Source organism: Trichosurus vulpecula, chromosome 4, assembly GCF_011100635.1.
Source record: "Trichosurus vulpecula isolate mTriVul1 chromosome 4, mTriVul1.pri, whole genome shotgun sequence".
NCBI classification, from domain to species: domain Eukaryota; kingdom Metazoa; phylum Chordata; class Mammalia; order Diprotodontia; family Phalangeridae; genus Trichosurus; species Trichosurus vulpecula.
In genome coordinates, this window is record NC_050576.1 from 152,724,096 (window position 1) to 152,737,400 (window position 13,305).

The window sequence follows — 13,305 nt, forward strand, 5'->3', positions numbered from 1 at the left end:
TAGGGATATATATGTATATATATATATATATACAGATATACATACATAAATAGAGATAGATAGATAGATAGATAGATAGATAGATAGATAGATAGATAGATAGATATAGACTTATTTGTGAATTCAAAGTCTGATGTATTTTGGGATTACTATGTATGTATACTGAGCAAGTTTGTTTATTTTGTGAATATTATGCTTACCATGCTATATATGCTAAGTAAAAGTTACATGAAATAAAATTTTAAATTTTCTTTAATTGTCAATTACCTAACAACCAAAATTTCATGGCATACTTGACAAAATCCACAAACATATCCTTTGAGAAGAACCACTAGTCTACACAACAGATAATTCACTGGGTTTTTGTGTGGTAACTATGTGGATAGTTATGACAAGTTCTTTTGAATGATTATATTAAATGACCCTTGCTACAACTCAAAATTTAAAAAAAATCATGGCATAAAAAATATACAAAATTTTAAAAAGACATTATAAGAAACAGTCCTTGTGGGAAATACATCTGATAAAAAATTGACAAATAGAATGTAAAAAGAATGGACACAAATTGACAAGAGCAATATTCATTGCCTAATGTATTTAAGGACATGATCAGATAGCTTTCAAAGGAAGAAAAATAAATTATCTATAATCATTGAAATATTGCTTCAACTCTCTACAACTAGGATGTAGGACAACTGATTGAGGCTTTGAGGTTCTATTCCCCTTCAGGAAAGGTCCATGTTACTTACCATTTGGCATATTTTGTTCTCCAAACATAACTGGACCTGATGCAGAATTCTGTCAGCCTCACATGCACTGCTGTCAAGATCTACTCAGGTTCTTTATACAGAGTGCCTCGAACTCTCAGATCTGACTACCATCAGAACAGATTCATTGATTTGTGGCTTTTTTTGTTTTTCATTTAATCCAGACCAGATCTTTTGCTTCCTACTAGGGCCCTTTCAAGCCATCTGAAGCTGCCTTTCAGAATATCCTTTGTTTCCAGAGAAGTGACACTTTCACTGAAAAGGCAGGATCTAACAAGTGTCCTATCCTAACTCATCAGGAAATTCTGCCCTCTAAATGTGGATTTGGCAAGTCCTGCTGATCCATACACCAACACAGCACACCCAGCATTTGGTCTTTGTTGTTTCACAGTGTATAAGAGGTGCTACAGACAATGTAAGCCAGACAAAAGGAGAAAAAAGGAGTCTCTATGAGCAAGTATGAGACAGCTCAAAGGACGGACATATTTAATCCCCTTTGTGAACAACTTAGCTATGGGGTATTTTAACATAGGTTAGGAAATGTAACATCACTGGCTTCCAAAAAAGAATGATTGAAATTATGATGCAATCAAAACTCAATTATCTATTATATTTGAATGGGAGTTGTGGGTGGAGGGTGGAGGTAAGTGCAAAGATAGTAAGCAGAGCTAGGACAAGGCCTTTATGCACGCTAGCCCAGGTTTGAAAATTGTGTTCTTCTGGGAGTTTCTGGCAATCTGAGGTCCTGAGCTTTTTCCGCAACCCAAGTAATTTGGCTCATGAAAAAAATGACATATGTAAGCATAAAAAAATGCAGTAACTAAGGAGAAGCAAGGAGATACAGAGCTAGAGTCAGAGAGAGACAGAGAAAGAAACAGAGACAGACAGACAGACAGACAAGACACAGAGACAGAGAGACATAGAGAGACCATTATGAATGTTTCCTCCTGGTAGTTGTACACAACTGGGTGACCCCAGCTGGTCATGCCAACTCACTGATTGGTTGTGAAGAGCAAACATATGCTTTAAGTAGGTGGCAAACTTTAAAGCATTAAATAAATGTTCTTGTCCTTGGTTTTGTTCTTGTTCTTCTTAGGCAACCATGTGACTCAGTGGAAAGAATCTAGTACTTGGAGCCAGGTAGATCTGAATTCAAATCCCATCTCAGGTACTTTCTAGTTGTGTTGACCCTACACAAATCAACTTTCTGTTTCCTCACCTGTAAAATGAGGATGATAATAGCCCTTGCCTCACAGGGTTATCGTCAGGATCAAAGGAGTTTACACATATAAAGCAACTGGCAAACCTTAAAGAACTATGTAAATGCTACCTATTTTTGTTGTTGTTGCTGTTATCATTGAAGGGAATGCTGGCTACTTGCTAGATGCTGTTCAAATGCTATTGATCTCATGACCCCTCTCCAGGTAATGTGATCCACTGAACACCAAAGTCAAGGGCCACTTCCAATCCCTTTATGGTTTTCACAGAGCTAGTGCCCTCCACCCCTTTTCTCTGCCCCTTGCTAGATGGCCATGATCATCTCATTAATCTGGGGCTGTGATCTGCATGGATTCATACAATTAGTTTCTTGACTCAACCCCTGCCTGGAAGACTCCACCCTCTTCCCTTCCATTCTATATTTCAATAGATTCTAATCATATGAGCATGGCATCAGTGAATCAGCTCACACAAGCATGAATCAACTGTTTATAGCTGTTTGCTCGTGACCAATGAAACAAAAGGAATAAAGTTAAATATATTTAAAAACTACAGTACAAATTGCACAAGCACAGACCTTCCCAAACCTAAGCAACCTAAAGCAATCTGAACGCATCCCCAAGTCCAGGAGTTCAAGAAAAGAAACAGTTGAGATGTGTTAACTCGAACTTTCTTTCCCACTATAGCAGGGAGGATGAAGGATTAGCCACAAATGAGGTTCTGGCCATCTAGTTACTGTACGATCCTGCTGGCTTCCCCATACAAACATTCCTCCCCATATGTTTCTCTTCTGCACCAGGGGGTACAGAGAATATGGGTCCTCATAGGACACAACCAACTGGGGACTCCCAGTCATGTATAACAGCCAAGGGAAAGCATCCAGTGTTCTCATCTCTATTCTTGCTTCTTCTCTTGGCTGCCACACTTTCTGCCATTTCTGTCCCACCTGGCCCACTATCTGTTTAACTGTTCATATATTGTCTTGGCTCTATGGATGGAACCAACCCAGACATGGAGTTCATAACTCTTTCTCTTCTTAGCAACTCCTGTTAAAGCAGAGTACAGAGGGGCACCTACAGGTAGTAGAAAGCAAAACTCTCAGGAATTCAAAATATGGGCAATTATTAAAAGTGTACCTTGCAGAATTTTAGAGCAATAAATAGCAATTTTTGCAACCATGGCAAGTCAAGCATAATGACACCCACATGACAAATGAGTTAAGGGTGGACATAGAGAACCTGGGATACTGCCTGGGAAGATTCTAATGGGTGCAGACATCCCTAGACACCATTGGATGTGGGGTAGACTCCAGTATCCTGCTGGAAAAGCCACAGGGCAATGGGACATTGGAGAACCTGGGACATTACTGGAGACATTTGGGAGGGTGTTAAAGATCCTGTGACATTGCTGGGTAGGCCAGCATGGGGAAAAGAGGATCAAGTGAGGGAAGAGCTCACTCAGTTTTATTGTTTCTACATTGCTAAAGGATTACAAATGCTTTTAGCGTTCTTTAAATATAATACCCTTGTACAAAGCCCTGATTGCCCTTACCTAGTTATTGCTCCAATGAATCATGCTGCACATTGCATCTTGAGGTCATTGCTTTGCCCTTTTACCAGATCTGAGAGCAAGGATGAAAGAAATTCACCAATGACTGTGAAAACCTTGTGACAGTCATTCATCTCAAGCCCAATCAATTAATAAGCATTTATTAAGCACTTAATATCTATCAGACACGGTGCTAAGTACTGATGATACAAAAACTAAAGTGAAATAGACCCTGTTCTTAAGGACCTTAGATTCTAATGAGGGAGACATCATGTACACATGTTAATATAGAGAGAATATATATGAAAATAGAAATAATATGCAGTATTCATTGCATATAATATTGTATTCATTTATGTACACACACATATACATATACGTGTATATGTAAAATACCTATATATGTAAAATAAAAAAGTGAATGAGCTAGCTGCTAGGGGAATCAGGAAAAGCTTCATATAGCAGGGGGTGCTTGAGTTGAGCCTTGAAGGAGAATCAAGGGTGCTAAGAGGCAGCAGTGAGGAGAGAGTGTACTCCAGGCAGGGGGAACAGCCCATGCAAAAGTACGGAGATGGGAGATGGAGGCAAAATGTGTGTCAAAGAGTGAGTATGGCTGGATTATAGAATACAAGAAGGAAATCAATGTGAAAGAAGACTGAAAAGGTAGGAGGGGTCAGCAATATGAAGATATTTAAATATCAAACAGAGGAGTGTAGATATGATCCTAGAGGTAATGGGGACCACTAGACTTTATTGAACAAGGAGGAGACATGGTTAGACTTTGTTTCAGGAGAATCACTTTGGTGGCAGGATGTAATGGGGAAAGCACTATAATCAGGTGACCTGGGTTCTACCTACCTGGGCCTAAATTTTCTCATCTGTAATAATAGTAGCTAACCTTGATACAGTACTTCAAAGTTTTTAAAGTCCTCTACGTTTATTATCTCATTTGTTCTGTAAAATAAGAGGGTTGGATTGGATTGTCTCTGAGGTTACCGATCTAGGATTCTATGATTCAAAGTCACCAATCCTTTACCCAGCTCTGCTAAGAAGAAGTACCCGATAGTTTCAGTTTCTGCCCTGAGGAAGACTATATCCTCATTAAACATAAAGGATCAGGTCAAGAAAAATCTGTCTGTCAATTAGGTAGAGTTTCTCAGCTAATAGAAGGTTTATTCATGGTACGCGGCCAAACGACTCTGTTCTTTCTTCACTATGTCATTCATACAAGCAGGCCTCTCTCTATCACCTGGCCACCTTCCAATAACTTTTCCCCCCATATACTGAAACCTGTTTCTAGGAAGTGAGTTTTCCTTCAAGCTTCTCCAGGGTCTGCCTAGGGGCACAACAGCTCAGGCATGGGCCTCATTTTAAGAAGAGAGAGGTAAGCAAGAAATAGACTGAGAACTTATAGGTACCCTGTATTCTCATCCCCAAAGAACCACATTTCCTGTTCTATGATTTCTCAAATGCCAAAATCATTCATGCAGAACGTAGACCAAGTGCTGGTTGACTAATTAACCCAGACCCTGGATCTGATCCAGAATCATAAGTCCTAGATCAATAATTACTGATTAGGAAAATGGATGGGGTAATAGGCAGACAAGGGTGAGAATCCACATGATTAACTCTGGGAACCCACCATCCAGTCATTGCTGTTGGGTTAAAAGATTGGCCTGCTGGCAGAACTGGTGAGACATGGGGCAATGCTCTTTCATATGTGTCTTCTCCCTCCCCATTCTTTTCTTTTTCCAACATTATTTCTATCCCTGCTGACCAGTTTGTGACTCTCTCCTTCTAGTCTGTTTTATTTTAATACAAAGTTTCATGCCAAGTAATGCCAGCTATAATATGTGCAGGTGAAATAGATTGTAGTCTGGATGTTGCTTGAAGGCTACAGCTAAAAGACATCTCCATTACCTAAAACAGTTCCCCATTGATCTTGCCATGGTGTCTGGGACTACTATATTACTCATTCTTTCGGACTGACATCAAAGATTCCTATTAAAATACAAATACATCATTTAAGAGGCCTAATGCATTCCACCATCACGACATAATATGAATTAATCGATCTCATTACATAAGAGCAGGGAGGGTCAGAAAAGATCCACTAAAGGGATAATAACTCTTGAGAGAATTCTTTCAACTGAATTCTAGAGATGAACTACTATGGTTGCCACAACTCTAGAAATAGTGAGTGACAATTACATAGTTTTTTTAAAGTTTACAAAGCAGTTTACATGTATTATTTCATGTGTGTCTTACAACAACTGTTAGGTAAGTACTACAGAAATTAACCCCATTTTACAGATAAAGAAACTGACGATCAAGGCTTGTCCAAGGCCACTTATAGTAAGGATCAGAGGTAGGATCTATAATGTCCTAACTCCAAGGCCCACACCCTCTGTACTGTGTCACATCACCTCGGCACCAGGAATAGCAGGAGCTATTTGCTTCTTGTCATGTTTCTTGTCTTTTCCTTTTTTTATTCCTTCTCTATGTCTCTCATCTCTGCCACACTTCCAAATTAACAATCTGCCATTCTGACATTTTAAGATCTTGGTGATGCTGCTCTATAAGCATAATGCATGAGATGATGTAGTGCCATGGAAAGAATGCTAGACTCAGAGTCAGATGGCCCTTATGAGATTCCTGGCTCTGTGCTGCCTAGCCATGTGCTCATGGGTAAATTACATCCTCTCTGAGCCTCTGTTTCCTCATTCATAAAATGGGCCTAATAATGTTTACACCATACGCTTTCCAGAGCTGTTGAGAGGGATGCATTTTGTCAACAAAAAAAAAAACTTTATGAATTACTTATTATGGGTTTAGGCTTCTATTGGACAGATGACAGTGAGATTTGCTGCAAAGTGCCATGGTGGATAGTGATGGGCACGATGGATCAAAGGGTAACAAGAAGACTTTAAAATCATTGGGGAAGAGGGGAGAAAGGATAGATGAAGAAGAAGAGAAGGAGGAGGAAGAAGACCAGTTTTGTCTGAGCTTTGCTTATTTCAGCCAGGCGCTGTGGGCAAGTGTCTCGATCTGTTGATATCCGCTATGGTTAAGGACCATATTAGGAATGTTAAGTTGGAACCACTTTGGGACAAACGCCCCAGGTCTTTTACGGTCAAAGGAATAGGAAATCAGTCCAGTTTTGAGGAGCACTAGAGAGCCCTTGAAGGGGCAGCTAGGTGGCCCAGTGGATAGAGTGCTGGGCCTGGAACCAGGAAGTCTCATCTTCCTGAGTTCAAATCTGGCTTTGGACACTTACTAACTATGTGACCCTGGGCAAGTCACTTAAACCTGCTTGCTTCAGTTTCTTCATTCGTAAAATGAACTGGAGAAGGAAATGGCAAATCACTTCAGTATCTTTGCCAAGAAAACCCTAAATGGGGTCAGGAAGAGTCAAACACTACTAAAAAAAATGACTCAACAGTAAAAACAAAAGAGTCCTTGAAGTCAAACTTAGAAATTTGAAAGGGAGGAGAAAAAAATACCCACCCCAAACCAAGAATGGCCTTCTGTGATCCAAGGGCAAAGGAAAGCAAGGCTTTCCCGCAATGAGGTACGTCTTCCTTGCCCAAGAACACGTCAAAAGGAAAGAATTTGCATGTGATTCCTATTATAAGGGAAAGATGGTTTTCTCACAGAGTTCATGAGGACCCATCAAAATGTTAAATTTGGTTAAAATCATCTCCTGCTTTATGAGTTCTCTCTCTCTAAATATTTCTGTGAGGCAAAGTTTGATTTGCATATTTGGTGACTTTTTAAAAAAACCCAAGAACTTCTTTGCCTCCCTTCAGAAGAATTAGTTCCACTCACTTCAACACAATGAGGCAACCCTCTGAAATCCTCGAGTGAAAGGGCATTGATTTATATGGAATTAATAGGTTCACTCAACACATAGGGGCCATATCAAGACCCCATGGGTTTGTGGGAAGTAACTGCCATTTTTACACTAGGCAACACTGACTCTTCAAATATATAACCAATCTTCCAGGCCACAGGATTGCCTCCCCTTTCCTTTTAAATTACCCCCACATATGCTTATTATTTCTGGTTAGGATTCTTCAGGCTCTGTGCCCCATCTTCAAAAAGACTTCAATTTGCTTACCAAGATGTGCACCAATTCCCTTCTCAGCCTCTCTCCCCCAACAAGGAACTGCAATACCAGCATGTCTGGGCAGTGGCTGGCAGGAAAGCTGTTGGGGTGCCAAGATAGATGGGCTACCCCGCCCATCCCTCTTAACCATTCTTATGTTTGGTGAAGCCTATGGACCTCTTCTCAGAATAATGTTTTTAAATGCATAAAATAAAATACACAGGATACAAAGGAAACAAAATTATGTGGAAATATAGTCATTGAAATATTTTTTAAAAAAAGATTAAAGAACCCTGAGGGTCTCAACCTTCCCTGACAAAAACACACTCAGGCCTAGAGAAGCAACTCCAGAAAAGATGCCTCACTCAGAAAACCTCCTTCTGCCTAGGGACAATAGCCTGGGTTCCCCTGGCAGTGTAGAGGGCTGGGAATAATATACATGGATTCCCAGCCAACCCTGGAATCTTGGGGCCTGCTGAGCTCAGCTAACCACCAGGAAGAGACTGAATTTTAAAACAGGCCCAACTTTAGGTAATGCTTGTCTCTCAAGCTGATGCTCTGGGCTCCTAAAGAAGCAGCCACTTGATTACAGCTTCATTCTATTAGCATGAGCCCACACCCCAGGAGGGGTTTTTATCTATGTCTGGCTCATTTTTAATATAGCTCATTAATTCTTCAGAGAGGATTCTTTCTGAGGGGTTGGCATGGTTGCTGATGTCCTGGAAACAGCGGGTTTACCAGCATTGTTTTTTCACCTCCCTTCCTAGACTCCCCTTTTTGCCCCTTAAAGTTTTCCTGCTATATCCTTACCAATGACATTTTAAGGGGCATGGTAGAAGTGAAGGGAGGCATACAGCTGAGACCCTATGTGAAGGACAAGTAGCAAGACAGCAGCCAAGTCCCTGGCACTTACTCAGGCCAGCCATCTTTGCACATTCAGTTCACAAATCAGTAAATATTGTTCACGGCTCTGTCCAAAGGCAAAGAGCATGTGTAAGGAAATTGAATTATCAATGGTGCACCTACAGAGATATATTGGTCCTCCTCTGGGCCAATGTGGTTCAAGGGTCCCCAAATCACCCCAAAACAAAAAAAAAACAGAACCCAAAAAAACAAAAAAAATCCTCCTTCTGACCCAAAGTAATTCAGGCAACTAGGCAGTATAGTGAATAGGGTGTTGGGTTTGAAGTCAAGAGGACACGAGTTCAAATCCAGCTTCGGACAGGTACTAGCTGTGTGACCCTGGGTAAGCCATTTGACCTGTTTGCCTCAGTTTCCTCAGCGGTAAAATGGGGATAATAATAGCACCTACCTCCTAGGGCCGTTTTAAGTATTAAATGAGATAATATCTGTCAAGAATTTAGCACAGTGCCTGGCATAGGTGCTTCACAAAGGCTAGTTACTATTATTACTCCCAAAAAGAGGAGGTATTGTGTTCTCTAGCTGGAGCGATATGTTAGCTAATAAGCACCTTAGCACAGAGTCATTTCTCCCACTAATCTGATTGTTGGCTGTCTTCCAAATCAAATTGACACTCAAAGGAGGAAAAGGAAATTTAAAAGGACAAGCTGCAGTTTTTGAAGATAACTCTCAAAAAATGAATTTCTAAAGTACCGTAAGTCACGGCAGCAGTTAGGCCCCTCAAAGACTCAGTTCTTGACATTTCGGACCTCAAAACCCAAGGTTTTGTAGGTGACCTTGTAACCTTGTGTAAGGTGGAGGTCAACAGAACCTGAAGGGAATTGGATGCCAGTGGGGATCAGGAGATGCCATAGTAGGGGTCCTTGGGAGTTGAGGATACATGGATGAAAGCAGGGGGTTCAAGAAAGAGGTAGGTAGCCCCAAAATTAGGGCAGAAGGGCAGAAAGCGGAGGACTGGAAGGCCAATAAAGGTTAATTAAATAATTCTTATACTCTTCATTTCACAAATTTAATTGCCCAGCTGGAAGCAGGTCTGGTAATCTCTGGGAGTGGGGAGGGTGCTTCCATTCTCAGGCTCCTGTGATCTCTGTTCTATGTTGATAGCTAGTCAGCAGCTGGCATTGGTGATGGCAAAGAAAGTGATCCCTTCGTCCACAGTGATTGCTCTCCACAAGGATGGTTTGGAAACCCCAGCTAGAAGCAGGGATGGAGGTTGGAGCATCACTCTTATCCAAATTCTCAGACTTAGTTCCTGGGGCCATTTTCACTGGGGTTTGAAAGGAGCTGGTGAGTATGCCACAGGGTGGTAGGATGTTCCAGTGAGGAGGCCCTAGCTACTGAAGGAAGTTTTGGGATAAGACAGCAGTAAAAGCATGATTTTGAAGTTCAGAATGTCAGAAACAGAACCCTTGAGGGGCCTAAATGCTACCATGACTTACAATATTTTGGAAATTCCTTTTTGAGAATTATCTTCAAAAACTGCAGCTTGTCCTTTCAAATTTCCTTTTCCTCTTTTGAGTGTCAATTTGATTTGGAAGACAACCAGCAGTCATATGGAGTCCTGTGAAACAGAGGAGAAAGCAATCTGGGTAATACCGTTTGGGGTCAAGAACAAGGTGTGCCTGTAATGTAATTTGATTACTTTTCCTTCGTGGTTCATAAAATTGTTCTGAAGGCAATTGTAAAAGAGGAACCTTCGAAATCATCTGAGCAGCAGTAGCTAGCATCTTTGGGATAAGCTTCACATGAGGACTACTTTGGAGGAAAGGACTCTTTAATTGGATAAATTTTGCAATGTTTATTTGAAAATCATTTCACTATTCCATCAGTATACCCCATATACTATATCCTACACTTACATTTACATCTCTTTTAACATATACTCTGCCAAATAGACATACCTCAGAAAAAGGAAACCTAGAAACCTGGCTTCTCTCCCCTAATTCCTTTGGGACAAGTTTTTTTCATCAGCACCAGCTTCTCCCCTTCCCCCACCCCACCACTAATCGAGAATAAATAAAACAGGAGGGATAGGGATTGGTAGATTTGGCACATACTGACTACACTCAGAAGGTGGGTTTGGTTCCTGCCTTCTGATTCTCTGAGCAAGCATTTATGGAAAACATAATCAGGTCAACATTTATAGGATATTTGGCTTAGAAAAGAGATCTTGACGTCAGGGGCAATGTTTCCCTGAAAACATGTATGAGAGGGTTGTCTGGAAACAAAATGTCTAAGAGGACACCAGATAGCACCAGGCTGAGTATTGAAAAAAAGACAAAAACATAACCTGAACCTTGTACCAATGCACAGTGATGCAACGATGAAGATTCAGAAGCCTATATGCAGATCTGATCAATGCTTCCCAATCATAAGTAATAGATGGCATTTATAGTGTGCTTTGAGGGGGAACTAGGTGGCTCAGTGGATAGAGAACTGGGTCTGGGGTCAGGAAGACTCATCTTCTTGAGTTCAAATCTGGCCTTGGACACTTACTAGCTCTGTGACCCTGGGCAAGTCATTGAACCCTGTTTGCCTCAGTTTCCTCACCTGTAAAATGAGCTGGAGAATGAAATGGCAAACCACGCCAGTATCTTTGCCAAGAAAAACCCAAACGAAGTCACAAAGAGTCAGACACGACTGAACAACAACAACAAAGGTTTGCAAAACCCTTTATGATACTTTATTCAATTTTATCCACACAACAGCCCGTGAAGGTGGGTGCTATTTAATAGGTAAGGTCACTGAAGCTTAGCAAGTTTAGGTGCCTTGGTCAGGGTCACACAGCTGGTATCTAAGGTGCAATTTACATGCAGAACTTCCTGACTCCTAGTCCAATGATGTATCCACTATGCCAAGCTGCCTAGAGACAGGGACACAGAAAGGCATAATGGACATTGGAAAGGTCTAGGCAGACTAAGATGATCAAAGGGGCCAATGGACTTTCCTGAGGAGAAACTAAAAAAATGAGAACTCTTCCATTAGAAAGGTGAAAGCTGAAAAGGAGACATGATAGAAGTCTGTATCAAGTATGAAGTTTGTAGTCAGAGTAAATGGAGTTGTTCTCCACATCCTGGAATACTAGAATTAGGGAATACTAGAATTTGAAGGAGGCCAAGAAAGGGAAGAACTACCTTGCATAACAGGCACTCCATTACCCCCAAACACCATAGGATGTGAAATTTAGATCCAATCCCCCATTAGATTGTAAGCATCTCGAGGGCAGGGACTGTCTTTTGTCCTTCTTTGAATCCCCAGCACACAATAGTTGCTAAATAAAATTTCATTGACAATCTGATTTTATAAATGAAGAAGTGAAGGCCCAGAGAGACTGAGGTGATTTTGCCAGGGTCTTACGGGTAGCAAGTAACAAAACTGAGCTATTGTCCCCCCCACTATACAGGGAAACTTCAGATACTCTTCAGATGAGCATGACACACACAAAAGATAAAAGAACTTCTGGCCTAGAGGAGATCTATGGTACCTTTTAGTTCTCTGGTTTTCCCCCAGAGCTGTAGTTATATTATTGTCTTGTTTAAATATTTTCATTTTTTTGCCACTCCAAGTCTGTTGTTATTTGGATTCTGGGGGATTGTGTCTTCTTCTCAGCTCCCTGTCATTGCTTTCAAACTCCTATCAAAAGTAAGAAACCCTGCTCCCCCGGCACCGCACCCCACCCCCCACCACACACACACAAATTGGTTTTTATAAGGGATTCTGAAACCTGTAGATGAAGAGTAAACACCAAGAAATGTATTAACAGATTGTTCTGAGCTTTTGCTTCCATTTGGCTGTTAGGACCTTGGGTTTCAGAGGGGCACAAGTGGAAAAGGAGGAAATGATCCAGCCTCACAAATAGAAAGGCCCCTCCCTGGTTGGCTTTGAAGTCTTATGTCCTTATCTCTCCCCTGAGCCTTGTAAGGCTCACCATCCCTAATCACTCCTGGTACCAGAAGTAAGTAAACACGCTTAAACCTCTCAGTCTTCTAGGGCAAGGGCATTGAGCTATATTTTGACAACTTCCTCTTCCTGTTTTCAAATTGGTAAATACTTGGTTCACATGAGAAGCCCCTGTTTTAATACAGGCCAAGTTACTTGTTCACATAACATTGCATTCTGCTCTCGCTACCCCAAAATAAGGCACCTCTTTTATAGACTAGGTGAGGGGCAGGAGGGGAGGAAAGAAGGTGAAGCATAGCAAAATTGGGACTCCTGACTTCTGTGTTAATTACTAAGTCACACTCACTCTGCCTTGAAGATCAGCTCCCTTTCCTGAACAAATTTTTAAAAAGCCCATTTATTAAACACTTACTATGTGCCAAGCACTGTGTTAACTCCCAGCTTCTCACTCTTCGGACTTTCTCACATCCTCACCATCAGACTTCTTGCCCTGAAGATCCTTTGACTCTCTTCTAATTGGTGAGTCTAGCCTGGAAATCCATTTCATTGAGTGCCCAGACCATGCTCATTTCACTACCAGTTCCCCTCATCACTCTCCAGACTCCTCACTCTCCCATCCCCTTTCCAGGTTGCTTTTATGTATTATTGCCTTTCCTCATTAGAATGAAAGTAATTTGAGGGTAGGAAATATCCTTATTTCTTGTATTTGTACTTTCAGTACTTAGCTCAGTGCCTGACTTATAGTTAGGGCTTAATAAATGTGTTTATCTATCTATCTACCTATCTATCCATCCATCTATCCATCCATCTATCTATCCATCTATCCATCCATCCATCCATCCA